The sequence below is a fragment of the Pelodiscus sinensis genome, chromosome 3 (genome assembly GCF_049634645.1).
Source record: "Pelodiscus sinensis isolate JC-2024 chromosome 3, ASM4963464v1, whole genome shotgun sequence".
Taxonomy (NCBI): Eukaryota; Metazoa; Chordata; order Testudines; family Trionychidae; genus Pelodiscus; species Pelodiscus sinensis.
Genome location: NC_134713.1, coordinates 8,182,427 through 8,204,385, shown reverse-complemented (window position 1 = coordinate 8,204,385; position 21,959 = coordinate 8,182,427). Strand labels below are relative to the sequence as shown.

The window sequence follows — 21,959 nt, the reverse complement described above, 5'->3', positions numbered from 1 at the left end:
TTGACAGAAAGGCGAAAGAACGGAGGAGTGTTTCCGACAGTGGTAAACCTCTTCCTACGAGGGAGAACACCCTCTTCCGAAAAAGTTTTTTCAGAAAAACGAGTGTGTGGAGGCGGAAGAGGGAGTTCTGTTGAAAAAAGAGACCTTCAGGAAATAACATGGATGCCCTGCTGGCTACTCCACCCACACTCATCACAACTCTATAGCTCCTGTCTCCCGGCAGCTCTTAAAGACGCAGGCACCCGGGACAAGGCTTGTGGCAGGAAGCATGCCCTGAGGGCTGCAACTCACTGCGTGTCTCACACTGCTACACTCCTTAGCACCCATGGGCCAACCTCACCGCCCTCCCCGAGAGCACACTGGCCTTCCCAAGGAGCATGCTTAGGGCTACCAGGATCCTGCCAGGGGCACAAAAAGACGAGTGCCATCATGGTCTAGGGCAGAGATCCTGGCCCTCCTGGAGGTATGGGGTGAGGAGGAAACCCTCCAGGATCTCTGCTCCAGACAGCACAATGCTGACATCTATGGCTGGATGGCCGAGGCCCTGGCCACGAGAGGCCACCACCCCAAGAGCCTTGAGCAGGCAGGGGGAGGGATAGCCCAGTGGTTTGAGCATTGGCCCCCTAAACCCAGCATTGTGAGTTCACCCCTTGCAGGGGCCATTTAGGGATCTGGGGCAGATCTCTCAGGGATGGTACTTGGTCCTGCTGCAAAGGCAGGGGACTGGATTCAATGACCTCTCAAGGTCCCTTGCAGTGTTAGGAAATAGGTGTATCTCCATTATTAAAAGGAGCTGCAGCAGGGCTGGGCCAGGGAGTGCAGCTCTCACTCTGGGGCAGAAGGCTGCCCCACCTCAATGAGCAGCACTGCATCCTGGGGGCCAGGGCAGCCCCTTCCCCACCCCTGGTTGTGGACTCAGGGCTGGAAATGTCCATTGTCACCCACCTGAGGGTCCCAGAGGACCAGGAGGAGATGGCCAGCACCCTCATACTCAGCCTGGAGCCAGTACCCTAGGGCCTGGATGTCTCCCAGGCATCCTCTGAGGCCAGGGCAGGATCATTAGGTCAGATCTCTTAGTTTTTCACATTCACATACACAGCGTGGGGGAGGCAGGCGCTGAGGAGCAGGAGTGCGATTGTCACTTGGCCTTCTAGGCCTGGCCCTGGCACTGCTGTCCATGCTTTATAATAGGCCGCTGATATTTACTGGAGTTCACATTAAGAATGGGATCCTGACAAAATTCCTGCTGACTTCCCTGGGGCCAGTATTTCACCTTCAATTGTAATTTCCTCTATGGAAGGATCTGTCTGTGTCTAGATGGTCCCACAGGTTGTTTGCCTGAAGATAAGAGGAGGATAAAAGACCTATGGACTGTATCGCAACACAAGACAATGGAAGACAGTGAAACCATTGATTTGAATGAGCCTCTCCTATCTTGTACAGATGACCTTCTGATCTTCTGAGCAGATGTTATTTGCATAGTGATCCTATCTAGTTTGCCAAGGTGATCAGTGCTGGCTGGCTTTGATTAAAATCAGAGGCCACACCCTCCTTTTCCCAGTGGGAGAGCTGACTTGAGCGGGACAGAAAATTGCGGTGGCTGCATTATAGATGTGAGCACATGTAATTATTTCTTTTGTTAGCAATATGCACTACAGTATGGCTGTGTCTACACTGCACCCCTTTTCTGGAAAAGGGATGCAGATTAGACACTTTGAAATAGCAAAATCCGCGGGGGATTCTCCGGAAAATAAGCCCTTTTCCGGAGGATCTTTTATTCCTACTTTATTCCTACTTTGAAGTCGAATTTACCATTAATAAGAAGATGATTTATTAGATGATGAGCTTTCGTGGGCCAGAACCTACTTCCTCAGATCAAATAGTGGAAAAAAATAGTCACAACCATATATACTTTGTATAAGTATATATGGTTGTGACTATTTTCTTCCACTATTTGATCTGAGGAAGTAGGTCTGGCCCACGAAAGCTCATCATCTAATAAACCATCTTGTTAGTCTTTAAAGTGCTACATAGTCCTGCATTTTGCTTCACCAGACTAACACGGCTACATTTCTTTTACCATTAATAATTATGTCATAGACATCCAGGTATAGTCTAGAATCCTTGGCCTCATAATTTTGGCCAAACTTCTTAATATAATTCAACTCAGATAGCCCCTACTGCCTGTGTGGTTTATAGTTGTTACATTGTGTAAGCAATGGTCACTGAATAAGCTAACCGCAAATTCATCCTAAATAGAGTAGTAACTTCCTCTTTTACCAGATTCTTTTACTTTATTACGTTTTATACCTAGAAATTCAAAATAGAGATATTGTAGAGTAAGCGCTTACCTGATAACATGTAACTTTTAAAATGATGTTGACAATCGAAACGATCTGTAACTTTCTGACTGAGCAAGATTCATTGCCAAGCTGGTCTCACTAAAACAAATATTGCAAGCAGTTTAGTCCTTGCAGTGTGTATGAAAATAGAAATGTTTGGAAAGATTCCTATGGGCAGAGGCTTGCAGAAATGTGCTGCTTCACAAAACCAGTAGGTGCTTAGTTTGTGTCACAACACATTTTGCACAAACCGCTGTGGCCTAACGTGTCTTATGGAAATGCGGTTGGCACATGATATCTTGCATGAAGACCATGGAATTATCTGGAGAGAAAGTTGGAAGAATTCATAAGAGATGCTTTGTATTGTCATTGCAGGGTGAAAAGGAACAAGATGTACTCTGGTTGTACATTTCTAATCTTCTCCAGAACTAAAGGTCACTTTGGGTACATCTACATTGCATGGCTATTTCTAAATAAGGTATGCTGTTATTCCGGAGGGATATACTGCAGAAAAGCCTCAAAATTAGTTCGGTGCAATCTTCCCTAATGTAGACGTGCTATCTCGATTTAGAGCCAGAGGAGGCACTGGGGAGGAATAACTGAGAATGGCCCTGGTGACGGGCTATTTCAAAATAGCAGCAGTGGAGCGGCTACACACACCTTATTATGAAATAGCTATTTCAGAATAGACGTTATTCCTTGTAGCATAAGGTTTACAGATTTTGGAATAAGCCATCCATTATTTCAAAATTATTGCAAAATAATGGAAAGGCTGTGTAGATGATCCCATTGTTATTTCAAAATAACGCAAGATATCTCCAAATAATGGTGCAGTACAGATGCACCCTTTCCGATTGACCCAGAGCAACTTTGATAAGTAGAGAAGCCAAGCGGTACCACCCTCAGAGATGATATAGACAGGCAGTTTGATTAAAGATGGTGCTTCTAAAAATTAAAATATCTGCATGAAGAAGGCAGACAGCACTTGACATCTCTTGGCCAATGAAAGCACCACCAGTCTGGTATCGGCTCAAGCTGGATCCCCGGTAAGCACTTCTGACACCTCTGACAACTCCATCCTTTAAAATCCTATTTAAGGTGATAGGTGCAAAATCCAGGAAGAGCACACAGCTGTCCCTCATTCACCCCCTGAGTGAATGGACTACTGAATGGCCATTAAGACTTTCTTAGTGCAAGAGTCTTCTGTGTTCAGACAGACGTGGGGGATGCACCTGGCGGCTCCCTGCTGTATGAGGCTGTCTCCTGAATACTGTAAACTCTGGAAGATGCTTTCTAGGGGATGTTTGCTGTGTCAGGTAAGCTCAGCGTCTCACAAGGGAGACCCTGCAGTATGAACAGAAAGATTTCCTCCAAGCTGTTGTTTAATGCTCTGGGTGGCACAACACACACAGCCCAGCCCACAACAGGTAGGAGAAGAAGCTTTTAGCTACTTCTGTGCTTCTCAGATTCTGGGTGGCCCCAGCGTATATTAGAACCACCCAGTTGGCTGCTGTTTCTTAAGAGGAGAATTACTCAGGCTGCCTGTGCAGGATCATCCCTAGAGAGATGTGGGGCCAAGGGTAAGCCCCCCCATCAGCACCCAAGGGGCAGAGCCTGGGGCAAAATCCTGCTGCAGGCTCTGCCCATGTCCTGCCCTCCTCCACTCCATTCCCCCCCACTTCTACCCTTAAACCCTGACTTCCTGAGACCTGGGCCACATGCACCAAGGTCATGATGCATCATTTGAAAATCACTGCTCTAGGATGAGGTCTCCCTGACATTTGGGTGGTGCTGCACCTGCACAGCTGACACCAGATAATCTGCTAGGCTGCTGGCATGTTCCCTCTGTTTTCTTATCCACTGAGCAATAAATTGAGGGGTGTATCACTGCTTGAATCTGGCATGCCCCCACATGAGTCACAGTCTTTGCTAAAGTAACCAAACCAGTGTGGCTCTTAACTAAATGAAGTGTCAATTAATACAAAACCTGCAAAAATCACAGCATAAATAAAGGATTGCCACACGGGATGGATGAGTATGAGTGTCTAACCCATACCCACCCAATGGGAGCTGTGTATTGCTAGGTACAAAAATGCTAGGCCTGATTACCAGTGAATACATCTGATCCAGCAGATTTCTGGAGACTACAGCAGCAGGGGAGGAGGAAGTCCATGCAAAGGCTCCCAGCTGTTAAAGAGATATCACCCAATTTCTATGCACCACATAACTATTATTATATGTGTTTGATTTTTTAAACAAATTTAACCTGCCTGCCTGCCTGCCTCAATCTTTAGATTTTGGATACTAACAGATTGGAAACACAGCGATTATTGGGTAATATCTGAGTGACCCATTGACCTGAACGTGTGGCTGGCCCTTTGGACTCAGAAGAACTCTTTGTTTTGACGAAATTGGTTTTAAAAAACCACTCATCTTTAAGTTAAATGTTTTGTGTGGTGATACAAGCACTTGAACACGGAAGGAAACTGCTTCTCTGGCTTCCTGTTAGCCAGTGAGGAGAAACAAGTTTACTTTAGTTGCTGGTTTGATATATTTTATGGGAGAATAAACCGCCAGTTTGGGAATGTACTTGCCCTATTCCCCAGAAGTTTGTCCTGAATTTCGTATTGACAGTTATGACCCACAGAGATACTGTTACACTAGGGTGGGCAAGATATGGCCTGTGGTGTAGATTCAGCCTGCCAATCAGGACCTGGAAGCAGATGAGGACACGTTGTGTGCTCCCCCTCCCCCAAAGGTTTTTGGCATCTAGAGGAAACCACAAACTGAACCTAGGCAGAGAGCATTCACCCAATGTATTGCAGAAAGGAATTTCAAACCGAGAGATGGTTTTTTTCCTTTTTCTTTTCTTTGTTTGAGATCAGAGCAGTTTTTTCAGATATGGAGGAGACAGGCTTTCCCAGGAATGAACTTCATGAAATGTGTGAGTAGGGAAAATTTAGATAGTCCATCAGATTTTATTGTTTAAGTTGTTTGGAGGGTGGAGGCGGGTACTTGGAAATCATGTCTGAATTGGTTAATTATTTTTCTTTGTTGTAACTAAGGATTACAGCCCAGGGATTTTTCCCTGAGTCAATGTCACCTCATGGCTATTTAACAACTAATCATTTACTATGGTTGCAACAGTAGCTTTGTTTTGATAATAAAAGTGTTTTCCTTTTTGTTTTGATTTACCAGGTTTGGTTGATTGTTGTGTCCTTAAATTTACATGCCTAGTTACCCAGGCGGAGTCCATTGTTGTCTGGGGATTCCCTCTGTTTGTTTTCCCAACTCCAAGCAAAGCAGAGGTTTGGTCAGGGGGAAGAGCTTTCCCTTAGGCAGGGGATTTCCAAGTGATGTCTTCTCTGGAAAAGGGATTATTTTATATTTTCTTTTATTCACTTGGGTGGTGGCAGCAAGAAATCAGTCTTTGAGGGTTTTTTTGGATCTCAGGGGGACTGAGATGAAACAAGTTTGTCTCTGGGAGTGTCAGAGACAGGTTTTACAGAGTTTATTCTGATAGCCACTCCCCAGCTCTGCACTTAAAGTGTCAGGTTGGGGTATTGAGCAGTGACGTGGACAGTGGGGTTTCAGAGCAGAGGGATAGTCTAGTTGCAATAGAGAACTCAGGTGAGGGCTACACACTGTACAGTTCAGCTGGGACTAAATCAAGCTCCTCTGACACCACAATATGTTAGGAATTGTAACAAATGTATGAAATAAGGATCTATTCATAGGAGCGCCTCGAAGCCTGCAGAAATGTGTGATATGTAGTTTACAGATACCCATGTGTGGTATTAACACGTTATTATGTATTTAACTTTAAAAAGATAAACTAACTGGATTCTAAAAGAAGAATGCTAGAAATAGTCCCCTTCCTTCCCATCAACACACACACACACACACACACACACACACACACACACGCACACACACACACTTTGGTTTGATGATGTTACACCAGCTTGCTTTTATTAAAAGGAAAGTAACAAATCTTATATGTGTAAAAGAAGGGCTCCCTTCTGGAATTTCTCTTCGTCACAAGGTTCTTTTCAGCCCAAATGAATGAGACTTCAAGGTTCCATTGAGGCAGGATCTGATGATTTTAGAAGCAAGTGGCTCTCTCCCAGATTCCTGGAGATCATTCCAGGTAATCAGTAAAAATACTTCTGTACAAAGGAAAGAGTCAGATTTTTGATGTTTTCCCGTAGAAAGAATCATATGTTTGATTTGAAATCATATGGCATGGGGAAGAACCGCCCAGTCACTAAATGGGGTTCTTGGTTAACCCCTGGAACAAGAAATCTGCCACATTTTGTTACAGAGTTGTAACAGACATAATATATAAAATGCTGAACTGGCTGTTTATTAAAAACTCTAAAGTTTAGAAAAGCATGACTCACTCATGTAGTAGGGTGTTTTATTAAACACACTTTGTCTACAGATGAAGTTATCTTGTAATTTAGATCAGGGGTGGGAATCCTTTTTTGGGTCGGGGCCCCTGACCCACCGAAAAGTTAGCAGCAGGCTGCACACAAGTGAAAAGCAAAAAAACCAACCAACCAACCAACCAACCAACCAACCAAAAACCAACCCTATCCCAAACAAAACAAAACAAAAACGAAATCAAACTAACCAACCAACCAGACAAAAAAACCAAACCATCACTGATGTTGCCCCGGATTGAGAAGGAGAAAGAGCCTCCACTTATTCCCTTCACAGAACAGAGTCTAGGAGGCCCGAGGCTAGTAAATTTTGTGCACTCCAGCCTCAGAGATATCGAATGTTCGGGGGGTGAGGAGCAGTGAGCCTCAGGGGCTGGATCCAAAGAAGCCAGGGGCCGGCCTTACGTTCCCCACCCCTAATTTAGATGATACATAATTAACTCTTCAAGAATGCTGGGAAATTCTAATTCTACCTGAAGCCTGACTCTTTTCTGGTAGCAGTTCTATGCTAACAGCCCTGCCTGGTGAGATCAGGGATCTCTGGGTATGTTCAGGCATGTTCTGATCCAGGAGATCATCCCTGTAGTTGGTAGCACGGCCACTCCAGCCTCAATCCTTGGTTCCCACTCTGCCGGCCCAAGGAGCTCCCAGTTTCACATTCTTGCCCGCAGCGAGCGCCTCTGGTGTTTTAGTGTGTGGGAAAGTCTCTCACCCTCCCAACTGTTTCTCTAGGACCTGTTCCTGCTGCATCATTAGTGTGACCAGCTGAGCGTCCTGCATTCGGTCAGAAAGAGGCAGAACAGGAACAGAAAGGGAGGCAGATGTGGAATGCGGCCACGTTAACTTTACAAGAGGAAACTTCATGATTAAATTATTTACATTCATCCTGGACAAAGTTAACATGGATATTGGCAAGGTTTCTATGATGACCTCCCTTAGAGGGAAAATAAAGGGCTAAGAGCTAAGCTGCTTTAAGGATGGACGGGTTCATCAGCTGTGAAACTGAAAGAGAATCATGAACCTTTCTGTTCATGCTCCACAGCCTGCTGCTTGGATTGTGAGCTTACCTTTGGCAGCAGACACCGATATAGCATTTTGCAATGTATATGGAATTAGCGGGACATCTAAGGTAACATTTTCCTCCACGGCGTTTACACGCTGCTCGGCTTATCTTAGCCTCGGAATATCCTGGCAAATAAGAAGAGTGTTAATTACTTTCCAGAGACGATGCGACAGGGGCTTCATTTCAGATGTTGGTGAGAGGTGGGTAGGTCCTCTGCATACCATGATGGGGATTGAGGGGAAAGGAGGAGTGCTGAGGGGAAGAGAGTGAGAGCATGAGGGGAACAGACTGAGGACAGAGGCTTCACCAGTGTTACTGAGCATTCTCAGTACAAGCCAAGAACCCAAAGGGTGGGGGAACCAACCCCATCTCCTCCCCCACATCATCTCTATCCAGGGTCTACTAAGGTACTGGAAACGCTACTTTTTTGGTAGAAAACTTAGCAGCTAGCTGTCACGAGCACTGTATGTACAGGCAGTCCCCGGGTTACGTACAAGATAGGGACTGTAGGTTTGTTCTTAAGTTGAATCTGTATGTAAGTCGGAACTGGCGTCCAGATTCAGCCGCTGCTGAAACTGATCAGTTTCAACAGCGGCTGAATCTGGACGGCAGTTCTGACTTACATACAGATTCAACTTAAGGACCCCAGGCATCCCCAAGTCAACTGCTGCTGAAACTGATCAGCGGCTGATTCCAGGAAGCCCGGGGCAGGGGCTTCCTGTAGTCAGCCACTGGTCAGTTTCAGCAGCGGCTGACTTGGGGATGCCTGGGGCAGAGCAGCTAGGGTGCTGCTGGGTTGGTCCAGTAGCGCCGCCGCTCCTCGGCGCTACTGGACCAACCCAGCAGCACCCAAGCTTCTCTGCCCCAGGCGTCCTGATTCAGCCGCTGCTGAATCTGACCAGCAGTGGCTGAATCAGGAGCCTGGGGCAGAACAGCTGGGGTTCTGCCCGGTTGGTCCAGTAGCGCCCAGAGCGGCGCTACGGGACCAACTGGCAGCGCCCCAGCTGCTGTACCACAGGTGTCTGGAGCAAAGCGGAGCGCACGATCAGCTGACAGCCCAGACGTGCCGTGGCTGTCCGCTGCCTGCGTGCTCCACGGCTTTGCTCTGCTTTGCTCCCCCCCCCTCCTCCTGGTCTGCAGACCAGGGGGATGCGGGGGGGGGGGGGGGCAAAGCAGAGCCAAGCCGCGGAGCGCGCTGCCAGCTGACAGCCCAGACGTGTCTGGGCTGTCAGCTGATCGCGCGCTCCGCGGCTTGGCTCTGCTTGGCTCTGCTTTGCCCCCCCCCGTCCCCCTGGTCTGCAGACCAGGGGGACGGGGGGGGGGGGCAAAGCAGAGCCAAGCCTCGGAGCGCGTGGGCAGCGGACAGCCCTGTCCGCTGCCCACGTGTTCCGCCGCTTTGCTTCCTCTCCCTGGTCTGCTGGAGACCAGGGAGAGGAACCCCGTTCGTAACTGCGGATCCGACATAAGTCGGATCCGCGTAACTCGGGGACTGCCTGTAATTCCTAGATAAAAGAAAGAAAATGAAATAGATATTGGACCAACTCAGCTCTAACACTAATATACTCTGATATCTTGTGGCAACTCACTTGAGAGACACTGGTTAGCCACTCCTAACCCCCTATTAATGGCATCCTTGAGGTGTGACCCACACTTCTCTGGATGTGATGCACTGCTCACCTAGTTGCACCAGGACCAATGAGTCTGCTCTGCAGCCTTAGCTACCAGCGAGCTGGCTTAGCTACTAACTAAGCAGGTCATGCACTGAAGTCCCAGGTTTGGCTCCCCCTGCGGATGACTGGGGTCTACCAGCCTTACAAAGGGAAAACTGTAGGAGAGATGACAGGCATCTCCCATTCACTAAGACCTGGCCAAGTCAGTCCAGCTACCTTCCTGTGTAAAGCTGTCACTGCTTTAGTACTATTAAATGGTTGTAGTTCTACCCACATTCAAGGGCAGCCACAAAGAAGGGAGTGGAGTGATTTAATCAAACTCTCCAGCTGCACATCTTAGAACGGTCTCAATCAGAATGGGTGTCCTTTGCTGCTTCTTGCCGTTAAGGCAGCGGTGGGCAACCTGCAGGCCACAGATCCACTAGTTATCCCAATCCCACCATGCATCTTGCACGCTGGGGCAATGGAGCACTGCGCTTACCTGCTCCTCTCTCTCCCTCCCAGCACTTTCAGAGTAGCCGTGAATTACCTAATTCACACTCCATCTTCGCCCCTCCCACTCTGTCCCAGAACATCCACACATCAGCTGTTTGTGGAATTCCAGATCTGGCAGGGAGAGGAGGAACAGGGATGGAGCATGAATCAGGTGATTGGAGTGCTCTGAAAGTGATGGGATTGAGGGGGAGGAGCATGTAAGAGCAGGATCTTGGTGTCTCAGTGTGTGAGGGGCACATGAGGGGATAGAAGAGCACAAGGGGCATGAGACCACAGGTGGAACCCCATTGTGCCATGGCCTGCTGCTGCCCATTGAAGTGAAGGCAGGCCACACATGCGGCCCACCTACTGCTTGTGGTTGTCCATTCCTGCTTTAACTTCACACAGGGATATGAGTCCTGATTTATGAGAAGTCAGCTTGGGAAAGGCACAGAATTACACACTTGTCAGTAGTAGAAGTTATACTTTAAGTCTCAGTCTCCTGACTCCTGATCCTATGCATCATCTCTCAAACCTTTGGGCTTATTGAACAGGGTTGTTCAGCATGGAATCCAGATGTTCAGTTCTGTGATGGCTCGTTATCAGAAGAATATATGCTGTGTTGAGATAATGGGGTGAGGTTTAAGCAGCACGCCTTACCAAGATTTGAGGAAAATGCTGAGGGGACATGGATTTTGTTGGGATTGATTATAATTCAGACAAATCTCAATGTTTTTTTCTTGGAGGCAGCCGCTAGAGCGCATAAGAAAAAGTTAGAATAATTTTTCTAATGGAAAATTTTAGACAATCCCAATCCAGGCTCCCACCTGTCTGCTTGTGTCATTGCTTGTTTTCATGTATATCTTACCTGGGGCATCCAGGAGCACCAAGAAGACAACAGCAAAGAGCAGATGGAGGATCTTCATGGTTTAAGATTGGCTGGGAATACAGTGCCACTAGAGAGAAGAGACACCAAGATAAAAAGGAGATAGAAGACTCTAGGACAGTGGAGACTGCGACATGCTGAGCTGTGATAATATATCTGTAAACCAATTTACATTTTAATATGTGTTCTGCAATCTCTCAAGAATAGTGTTTGTTAGCCATACAGCACAACAGACATCCTAGCAGGGCTTCAAAGAAATACAATTGTGTGAAACAAGACCTGTTTTGAAAGAATGATATTCCGGAAATAATTTTAATTAACCGATTACTTATGTTGTGTTTCTCCCTGGAATCTTGCTGTGCTTAGCCAAAGTATACACTAGAGAAGTACTGGATATTTAGTATTTTATTATCCAAAATACAATAGAAAACAAGAAATTACAGAAAGCAAAATACAGGTGACTGGATGTTCATGTTTATGCAATATCTAAGAATGAACAAATTATGTGATGTCACAATTTACCAAGAAATGGTAAATTACATCAGTTTATTTAAAGTCTTATCACAGCCTTTTTACTGCGGAAAACTTTATCCCAGTTCTGTACTACATTAGGAAGTTGACTTTGCTACCAACATAGAACTGGGAACATTTAAATGCAGATTTTTGTTCCCTTCTGATCAGTCTGTTCCCCAGTGGAATTATGGGAGTGCCTGCGCTATGGCAACCAAAGACGCTAGACACATCATGCAGATGCTGATTTAAATCAGCAGTTTCAGCCTCTTTTTAATCTTGCTCAACATTAGCAATGATTTTACCTGCACCTGCCCTTTTACAATAATGAGGATACTGCCGCCTAGCCGTGATGATGTTCTTGTGGGATCAGGGGGCCTTTTAAAGCACAATATTACTTCGGTAGCCACACAAGTCTCAGGGATAGCACCAAAGACTGCTCGTGGGTATTGTGAACCTGAGCACCAGGTCAAAATCTCACCACTCATGGGGTTGCAAAGGATGGCTGAATTTGACTTATGAATAGGCACTTAGGAGCTCAATCCGGTTCACTCAGAGTTCACCTGGCTATGCACAATGCCACTGAAAGTTGGCTTAGGTCGCCCCCTGTTGTGAGGGGGAAGGATTTGAGTGAGTGACCCTGCGACACTGTATTATTACTGAATTACAAGAAGGCTCAACATTGCCCTGGGGAAAGTGTGTCAGGTCTCTTCCCTGGGCTGACAACCTCTCGTTAACAACATATTCCAATTTCCCCAGAATTTCTGCTCTGTCCTCCAGTTTTGGTCACTCTCATGAAACATTCAAAGGTAACTAAATATTCAAATAGTGGAAAAAACATTTCCCCTAGCCATTTCAAAGCATCTCCCTCTTTTTGCCCAAGTGCTGAGAGCAGAGTTGTGGCACATGTATATCCTATGTATATATGCTCTAACACAGCCCTTAAAGCAAGTAAGAATTCACAAAAAGGAGAAGGAAGGTGATTAAAGCACCAGCGTTACGAAATAGCTCAGGAGGAGGGAGCTGACTCTATCCCTGACTGTTTGTTTGGTGTTTTCAAAGTCTACAGCTCTTGGCTGTGTTGTAACAGTGCCAAGGAGGCACGTGTTGCATACGGATACAGCCCCACTTCTTGCCTTTCTTCTTCTTTCCTTTCCCTTTTCTCCTTGTCCTATCTGCCTTCTACATTCTCTTCCCTCCTGCTCTGCTGTCTTTCCCTGAACTCCTGATCAGCCTTCCCCAGTCCTGTCTCTCCCTTAACCCGTCTCCTTTCAGTCTTCACCTTAACTCATTTTCTTTTCTTTTCTTTTCTTTTCTTTTCTTTTCTTTTCTTTTCTTTTCTTTTCTTTTCTTTTCTTTTCTTTTCTTTTCTTTTCTTTGCCCTCACTTTTCTACCCCATTTCTAGCTGTCATCACTCTTAACACTGGAAATCCTCCCAACTGTAGTTCCCTTAGCGTTGAGTTTAGCTCATCAATGGTGGGTAAACTAATTCAGGACTACAGGGAGTACACCTTTGGATAGCTAGGATTTCCTGATAAAAAGAAGTTGGACGACTGGAATTAATCTGCAGGTGGAGTTAGGCAGCTTTAAAATAACCAACTTTTCAGGGAGGGGTGTTAAACATGACAGAAGTAGCTTTGCTACTTCTCCATTCAAACTGGCAGGAAGGTGAATTCTCCATTTCAGCCTCACTAAACTTGGTTTCTTGAGAGACCTAAAAAGTTCATTCTCTTTCTTGATCTCCCAGGTGTGTCCCTAGACAGGTCTTTAAAGGATGAGTTAGCAGGGTTATTATTAGAGAAGTGAGTGTAATAGTTACCAGACACAAAGTGCTCCCAGTAGCCAGGTGATGACAGATCTGCTCACAGTCTCTCTTGTCCAAGTAGTTTAGCACCAGGGAGTGACACCCTGGCCCCAAAAACCCGTTTTATATAGTGGTTGAAGGCTTGGTTTTGTCTTGGCAAAGCTGCAGTGGGCCAATCAGAAGGTGAGCCCTGCTTTTGGAAAAGATGTGAACTGTCACCACATATTGGAGGTTGGGATTTTTGCAACTCTGGCTGTGGAAAATTCCATGGTCTTTGTGCAAAAGATCTTGTGCCACCCCAGATTGTGTAAGACACGTTGGACCACCATGATTTGTGCAAAACATCTTGGGACATCTAACAAAAACCTGCTGGTTTAGCTCTGATCAGCAATTTACTTCTGCAGGCTATATATGTCCTGCAGAGTGATGCCTGGCCAACTTGACTCAACTCCATGTCAAACCTACAGTCTCAACAATAACAGTCATAAATCCAGACACGGATTGTGTCTTGATGAACCTAATCCTCATGTTGATGTGCCAGGCCTGGCAAAGCCAGCGTTGCCTGCTGGTGCTAAGTGCCTCTTGGGGTTCGTCTCATTCATGTGATTCAGGCAGTCAGGTAGGAAAAGTGGGTAGTCTTACTCTCTTCCTAGGAAAATGTAAGGAACTTTAAAGGGGCTCTATGGTGGACGTGAAGATTACAGACCTGCTTCCACATCTCTGCTCTCATTGGTTTCTGAATGTGTCACTCAGGAGTCTGGGCACTGATCCATCCTGAGAGGGAATTTCACAAGTCTCCCACTCTTGGGGCATGTCTGTCCTGCAGTCGGAGGTGGGACTACAGCACACGCCAAGACACCCAAAGTAGCTTGGATGTAAGTAGCTCAGGTATCCATAGCAGCGATGCTACAGAAGCACAATTTAGCAACTCAGGCGCGCGTGCGCACACACACACACACACACGAACAGCCATGCTAAGTCAGACCAAAGGTCCATCTAGCCCAGTATCCTGTCTTTTGACAGTGGCCAATGCCAGGTGCCCCAGAAGAAATGAAGAAGAGCAGGGACACATCAAGTGATCTATCCCCTGCCACCTCTACCCAACTTCTGACAAGCAGAGGCTAGAGACACCATCCCTCGCCATCTTGATGGACCTGACCTTCATGAATTTATCTGGCTCTTTTTTGAACCCTACTAAAGCCCTAGCCTGCAAACTCTCTCTCACTCACCCACACAGTCCCTCACACATGGTCTCCCTTCCCACTTGCCAGTGCTTTATTTGTGTGTGTGCGTATTCATTGGTTGATCATTTAGTTCAGAGCTGATTTGCTTTTTTTACTTGAACAAGGATTTATGGGGGTGTGTGAAAGTCCCAGGAGGAGTGATCCCATCTCCCCCCCATAACTGTTTTGAATGTTCTTATTTTATGTTGCTTCAGAGGGGTAGCCGAGTTTCTGTAACTGGAAAATGGAAAATCCACTCAGCAATGCATCCCAAAGTCACTGTGTTGTTTCAGGCTAATGCCACAAGCCAAATACACAGGGAAGGTTAGGACCTTAACTTCATTTACAAGTTTGGGAGCCATCAAAAAGGTATGAAAAAAGACATTACCTGGCTAGCACACTACCTTCCTAATGACTTAACCAACCGACCAATGGGTATTTAAGCACAATTTGCACCTTCTCTATCCGCTTCTTGTAACTTGAACACTCTAATTCACTATTTTTTTTCTTTCCTTTCCTTTCCTCCCCCCCATCCCTATTTATTTTTGCATCTGGACTTTTAATAATCCATTCCTCTGAAGAAGAGGGGTGTACCCACGAAAGCTCATGATACCATCAGCATGTTTTGTTAGTATTTAAGGTACTGCTAGATTATTTGTTGTTTTTTAACATTTTCCCAGATTTGATGTGTTTGATTGGCTCTCTAGGGATGGCAGCCTGCTTCCTTCCTGTACGTGAGGAACCTTTCCTAAACTGCTCAGCTATAACTTTGACAGGCAGCATTGAAGTAAGCAGGGCAGTGGCATACAGGCCTGGGAGACTTCAAGGTGGGGGGGAGGAGAATGGAGGAGGCTTCGCACGCTCCCCGTCCCCCAGGCCCTAACTAATTGGCCTAGGGGCAGGGGAGTGAGGGAAGTCTCCTCCCATGCCAGAGGCATAGGCACCTTGGGGGAACTTGGGTTGGGGGAAAGGTACTCCCTCACTCCCAGACCAATCATAGTCTGGGGGTGGGAAACCCAGAAATATCTTGGCCCTGACCCTTCTGCTCGAAGCCCCGCCCCTTCCTGAGTGGCCTCGGGCCATTTCAAAAATTTCTGAAGTGGCCCCTGGCAAAAAATTATTACTTACCCCTATGCTACGGGCAAGCACTCCAAAGGAGATGCAGCAATAAACAGGAGTTTGACTTGCTCAGTGACACTTGTACAGTTTCTTATTTTAAACCTGTTTCAGTGGCTCTCCCTGCATCCCGATCCTTTCTCATTCATCTCTCACCTCCCGCCAGATTCCCAATATCTGTCAAACAAGGTGTGGTCCAGAACGGACCACACTATTCCTTGTGGGAGGACACCAGGGATGTGTAGAGACACGATTACCTCCTGGTCCAGAATGTTATGCCCCTCTGCAGGGAGCCCCAAAACTACTTTTATTTTATTTTATTTTATTTTATTTTATTTTATTTTATTTTATTTTATTTTATTTTATTTTTTGCTGCCAGATCACAGTGCAAATAGGTCTGTGCAATGGGTGTGCAGCATTTAGATGTTTTTCCAATCAAAGGAATCAGTTTTCTTTGGATGGTTGCAGGGCAGGATGCAGAAAGGGGTCTGGGAACATCAGAAGTCAGCAGTGCATGTTGATTTCGGATCTGCTGTTTATCTGCTCCGTGCAACACTTTAACTTGGTAATTAGGGGGTTCAAATGCATTCTCGGATGCAGAACACAGACTTATCTAGACCAGCACTTCGCTTACCGGCCGTATAGGGATGTCGTGAAATGGGTTGTATCCATATATTGACAGTGGTTCAGGTAGCCCTTTCTACACTACGATCTTATTTCAAAATTACCCCCCAAGTTGAATTTATAAGCAGAGCATGCACATTACCAACCCCATTATTTCAAAATAACAGGCCGCTTATTTTGAAATCTGTATGCCTGCTTTCCTTGGGGAATAATGCTAAGTTCAAAATAGTTATTTTGAAATAGCATTAGTGTGGATGCTCTGGTGCTGCTATTTCAAAACAACTACTCTCCAGAGTAATTTGAATTAATTGCTCCCTGCTGCTTCCTGGGGCTGTAAGTCAAGGTAGTGCATCCACATTAATGGAACCTGCCTCAGACTAGGTTTGAGGCTTCCCCATGGTGGGAACACACTATTTTGATTTTGTACAATCAGGCATTATTAAGTCGAATTTCGTTATTTCAAAATAATTTCCTAGTGTACCCATGCCCATAGAGTGGTACAACTTTTATGTTAAGACAAGCTGCTATAAATCCTGCAAATAAATCGCAGTCTAGATCAGCAGTGAAAGTAACTTAACATTTCTTACAGGTGCTGTCCTATTGCAATCCAGGCTCCTGACAGTTCTTTCAAAATCTCCCTGCTGGCTTTTGACGGTTCTTGCCAGAGCTGCCCACCAGGGCGCACCTTCTTCCTTTCATATCTGGTTTGGATACTGATCAAACTACACACCTGAGACAGGCTACCTGAGATCATTAAGAGTCTCAAGAGCCATAGCATTGGAGCTTGTCTACACATAAGCATTGTGATCTAGTGATTGGTCTAGGAAAGCAGTACAGCCTTGGCGGTAAGGAATCCATTCTATTGGGATAAAGATTCTTATTAGAGCTGGTCAGAAAAATTCTGATAAAACTAAATGAGGCATACGGTTCCCTGGGGATGCAAAGAATCTCCTGATCTGGAGATATCCTGCTAGGAGCCTTTTATCCTCCAGAAAGAGATTGGCTTGCCCCTTTTCATAAAATCTAGCTGTTGTGAAATGCTGATAAGCGCATGTGTGCCAATGTGGAATGTGAGTGTATGTGCGTGGGAGCCATTTCTATCCTTCTGAGAAATCCGTTGTTTGAAAGTAAAAGATAGTACAGATGAATGAAAACACACTGATCTGTATAGAATTTTGAAGGAACACATGGCAGCTGTTTGTGCTTTCTATGTCCTCACAGGGATTGACCTGAATTGATTTCATGTACATGCTAGAAATCTTTTCAATTTCTTGTTTTCAAGAAGAGTTAGTTCTGGCATAGTTTGACTGTCCCATCTATGACCGTCATGTCACTGCTTCATGGGATTATATTCAGGGCACACAAACGGAGAAGCTAGATCAAAACCATAAAATACTCTTCCTGGAAGACTGCAAAGAAAGTCTCCTTCATTTCTTAGACTTTAGACCAATAACAAACAGGAACCCAAACACACAAACACACACAGACAGACAAAGAAGGCTGCTCCCTGAAGGCATGTCTACACACACACACACACACACACACACACACACACACGAAGGCCGCTCCCTGAAGGTATGTCAACTAGACGATCCCTCTGCTCTGAAACCCTACTGTCCACGTCACTGCTCAATTCCCCAACCTGACACTCTGAGTGCAGAGCTAGGGGGTGTCTAGCAGAATAAACTCTGTAAAACCTGTCTCTGACACTCCCAGAGACAAACTTGTTTCATCTCAGTCCCCCCGAGATCCAAAAAAACCCTCAAAGACTGATTTCTTGCTGCCACCACCCAAGTGAATAAAAGAAAATATAAAATAATCCCTTTTCCAGGGAAGACATCACTTGGAAATCCCCTGCCTAAGGGAAAGCTCTTCTTCCTGACCAAACCTGCTTTGTTTGGAGTTGGGAAAACAAACAGGGGAACCCACAGACAACAGTGGACTCCGCCTGGGGAACTAGGCATGTAAATTTAAGGACACAACAATCAACCAAACCTGGTAAATCAAAACAAAAAGGAAAACACTTTTATTATCAAAACAAAACTACTGTTGCAACCATAGTAAATGATTAGGTGTTAAATAGCTATGAAGTGACATTGACTCAGGGAAAATCTCTGGGCTGTAATCCTTAGTTACAACAAAGAAAAACAATTAACCAATTCAGACATGATTTCCAACTACCCGCCCCCGCCCTCCAAACAACTTAAACCATAAAATCTGATGGACTATCTACATTTTCCCTACTTACACATTTCAAGAAGTTCATTCCTGGGAAAGCCTGTCTCCTTCATATCTGAAAAAACTGCTCTGATCTCAAACAAAGAAAAGAGAAAGGAAAAAAAACCCTCTCTTGGTTTGAAATTCCTTTCTGCAATACATTGGGTGAATGCTCTCTGCCTAGGTTCAGTTTGTGGTTCCCTCTAGGTGTCAAAAACCTCTGGGGGTGGAGGAGCACACAATGTGTCCTCACCTGCTCCCAGGTCCTGATTAGCAGGCTGAATCTACACCACAGGCCATATCTTGCCCATCCTGGTGTAACAGTATCTCTGTAGGTCCTAACTGTCAATACGAAATTCAGGACAAACTTCTGGGGAATAGGGCAGGTACATTCCCAAACTGGCAGTTTATTCTCCCATAAAATATATCAAACCTGCAACTAAAGTAAACTTGTTTCTCCTCGCTGGCTAACAGGAAGCCAGAGAAGCAGTTTCCTTCCGTGTTCAAGTGCTTGTATCACCACACAAAACATTGAATTTAAAAATGAGTGGTTTTTTCTGAGTCGAAAGGGCCAGCCACACATTCAGGTCAAAGGGTCACTCAGATCTTACCCAATAATCGCTGTGTTGCCAATCTGTTAGTAGCCAAAATCTAAAGATTTAGGCAGGGAGGTAGGCAGGAAGGAAGGAAGGAAGGTTAAATTTGTTTAAAAAATCAAACACATATAATAATAGTTATGTGGTGCATAAAAATTGGGTGAGATCTCTTTAACAGCTGGGAGCCTTTGCATGGACTTCCTCCTCCCCTGCTGCTGTAGTCTCCAGAAATCTGCTGGATCAGATGCATTTCAGAAGGGAGACCTTGTAAGCTCAGCATTTCAGAAGGGAGACCTTGCAGTGTGAACTGAAGGATTTCCTCCCCGCCTTCTTGCAGCCAAGCTGTTGTTTAATGCTCTGGGTGGTGCAGCACACACAGCCCTGCCCAGCAAGAGGTAGGAAAAGAAGCTTTTAGCTACTTTATGCTTCTCAGATTCTGGGTGGCCCCAGCATATATTAGAACCACCCAGTTGGCTGCTGTTTCTTAAGAGGAGAATTACTCAGGCTGCTTGTGCAGGATCATCCCTAGAGAAATATGGGGCCAAGGGTAAGCCTCCCATCAGCACCCAAGGGGAAGAGCCCAGGGCAAAATCCTGCTGCAGGCTCTGCCCATGTCCTGCCCTCCTCCATTCCATTCCCCCCCACTCCTACCCTCAAACCCTGACTTCCTGAGACCTGGGCCACATGTACCAAGGTCATGATCCATCATTTGAAAATCACTGTTCTAGGATGAGGTCTCCCTGACATTTGGGCAGTGCTGCACCTGCACTGCTGGCGGTCTGTTGCCAGCTGGGCTCCTGGTATGTTCCCTCTTTTTTCTTATCCAGTGAGCAATAAATTGAGGGGTGTATCACTGCCTGAATCTGGAATGCCCCCACATGCGCCACAGTCTTTGGTAAAATATCCAAAGCAGTTTGGCTTTTAACTAAGTTAACTGCCAATTAATGCAACCCCCCCAACAAATCACAGCGTAAATAAAGGATTGACACATGCGATGGATTCGTGTGATTGTCTATCCCACACCCACCCAATGGGAGCTGTGTATTGCTAGGTACAAAGATGCTAGGCCTGATTACCAGTGAATACATCTGATCCAGCAGAATTGGTTTCAAGAAACCATCTTTAAGTTCAATGTTTTGTGTGGTGATACAAGGACTTGAACACGGAAGGAAACTGCTTCTCTGGCTTTCGGTTAGCCAGTAAGGAGAAACAAGTTTACTTTTGTTGCTCGTTTGATATATATTATGGGGGAATAAGCCACCAGTTTTGGGAGGTAACTGCCCTATTCCCCAGAAGTATGTCCTCAATTTGATATTGACAGTTATGACCCACAGAGGTACTTTTGCACCATGGATGGGCAAGTTACGGCCTGTGGTGTAGATTCAGCCTGCCAATCAGGACCTGGGAGCGGGGGAGCACACAAAGTGTCCTCCCCCACCCCCAGGGGTTTTTGGCAGCTGGAGAGAACCACCAGCTGTTCTAAAAAGGAGGCGGATCCCTCCAGGCATCTTCTGCTCCTGGCAGGATGGGGCGGGGGAGGTGAGCAAGAGACTTTGCATGCTCCCCCATCCCATTCTGGGGGCCGGGGTGTGTGCAAAGTCTCCTTCCCCTGCCAGGGGCACATAGTACCAGAGAAAATCACCAGCTCTTCAAAATGGCTGGCGGTTCCCTCTAGGCACTGCGTTCCCCTGTTATGGAAGGGGCAGGGGCCAAGAGATGAAGTTATGATGACTTCAGTGCAGTTACTCCTGCTTTAGGAAGCCAAGGCCATGTCTTCACTAAATGGAAGATCGAGGTTGCCATGATCGATCTTTCAGAGTTCAATTTAGTGAGTCTAGTTAAGACTTGCTAAATCAAACTTAGAGGGGGCCCCATCGCCAGCCAGTACTCCTGCTTTTGCAAAGAGTAAGGGAAGCTGATAGGATCATTTGCTCCCATTGGTCTCCAATTATGGGGATGATGGGAAAACTCAAAACAAATTATGTCTACTCCAGCTATGTAATTAATTTTCTTTAGTGTAGGCCAGCGCTCAGTGTAAAAGAGAGCAGTATATAGGCTCAAAGCAACTTAGCTTGATTTCCTCTGTCCCCATTGTGGACTGTCATAAATAGGAGCTGCTGAGTAAAGACTGACTACCTGAAGAGTGAGGAAAGGCTTAAGCAACTGGAAATGCACCTAGGCAGGGAGCATTCAGCCAATGTATTGCAGATAGGAATTTCAAACTGAGAGGTTTTATTTTTTTTTTATTTTTTTTTGGTTATAACTAAGTATTATAGCCCAGGGATTTTCTGTGGGTCAATGTCAATTCACGGCTAGTTAACACCTAGTCATTTACTATGCTTACAACAGTAGTTTTGTTTTGATAATAAAAGAGTTTTCCTTTTTGTTTTGATTAACCGGTTTTGGTTGATTGTTGTGTCCTTGAGTTTACATGTTTAGTTACCCAGGCAGAGTCCATTGTTGTCTGCGGATTCCCTCTGTTTGTTTTCCCAACTCCAAGCAAAGCAGAGGTTTGGTCAGGGGGAAGAGCTTTCCCTTAGGCAGGGGATTTCCAAGTGATGTCTTCCCTGGAAAAGGGGTTATTTTATATTTTCTTTTATTCACTTGGGTGGTGGCAGCAAGAAATCAGTCTTTGAGGGTTTTTTTGGATCTCTGGAGGACTGAGATGAAACAAGTTTGTCTCTGGGAGTGTCAGAGACAGGTTTTACAGAGTTTATTCTGATAGCCACTCCCCAGCTCTGCACTTAAAGTGTCAGGTTGGGGAATTGAGCAGTGACGTGGACAGTGGGGTTTCAGAGCAGAGGGATAGTCTAGTTGCAATAGAGAACCCAGGTGAGGGCTACACACTGTACAGCTCAGCTGGGACTGAACCAAGCTCCTCTGACACCACAATCTGTTAGGGTTTGTAACAACTGTACGAAATAAGGATCTATTCATATGAGCACCTCTAAGCCTGCAGAGATGTGTGAATTGTAGTTTACAGATACC

General features: G+C 45.7%; 1 long non-coding RNA gene across 1 annotated transcript; it reads right to left on the bottom strand.

Annotated features, from left to right (window-relative positions):
* Positions 1-6,282: 6,282 nt before the first annotated feature.
* LOC102456260 (uncharacterized) lies at positions 6,283-13,319 on the bottom strand. Its single transcript, XR_332966.4, has 4 exons — positions 13,211-13,319; positions 10,863-10,950; positions 7,855-7,975; positions 6,283-6,511 (listed from the first exon to the last, which is right to left on the bottom strand). It is a non-coding gene; the product is annotated as an uncharacterized LOC102456260 (long non-coding RNA).
* Positions 13,320-21,959: the final 8,640 nt, after the last annotated feature.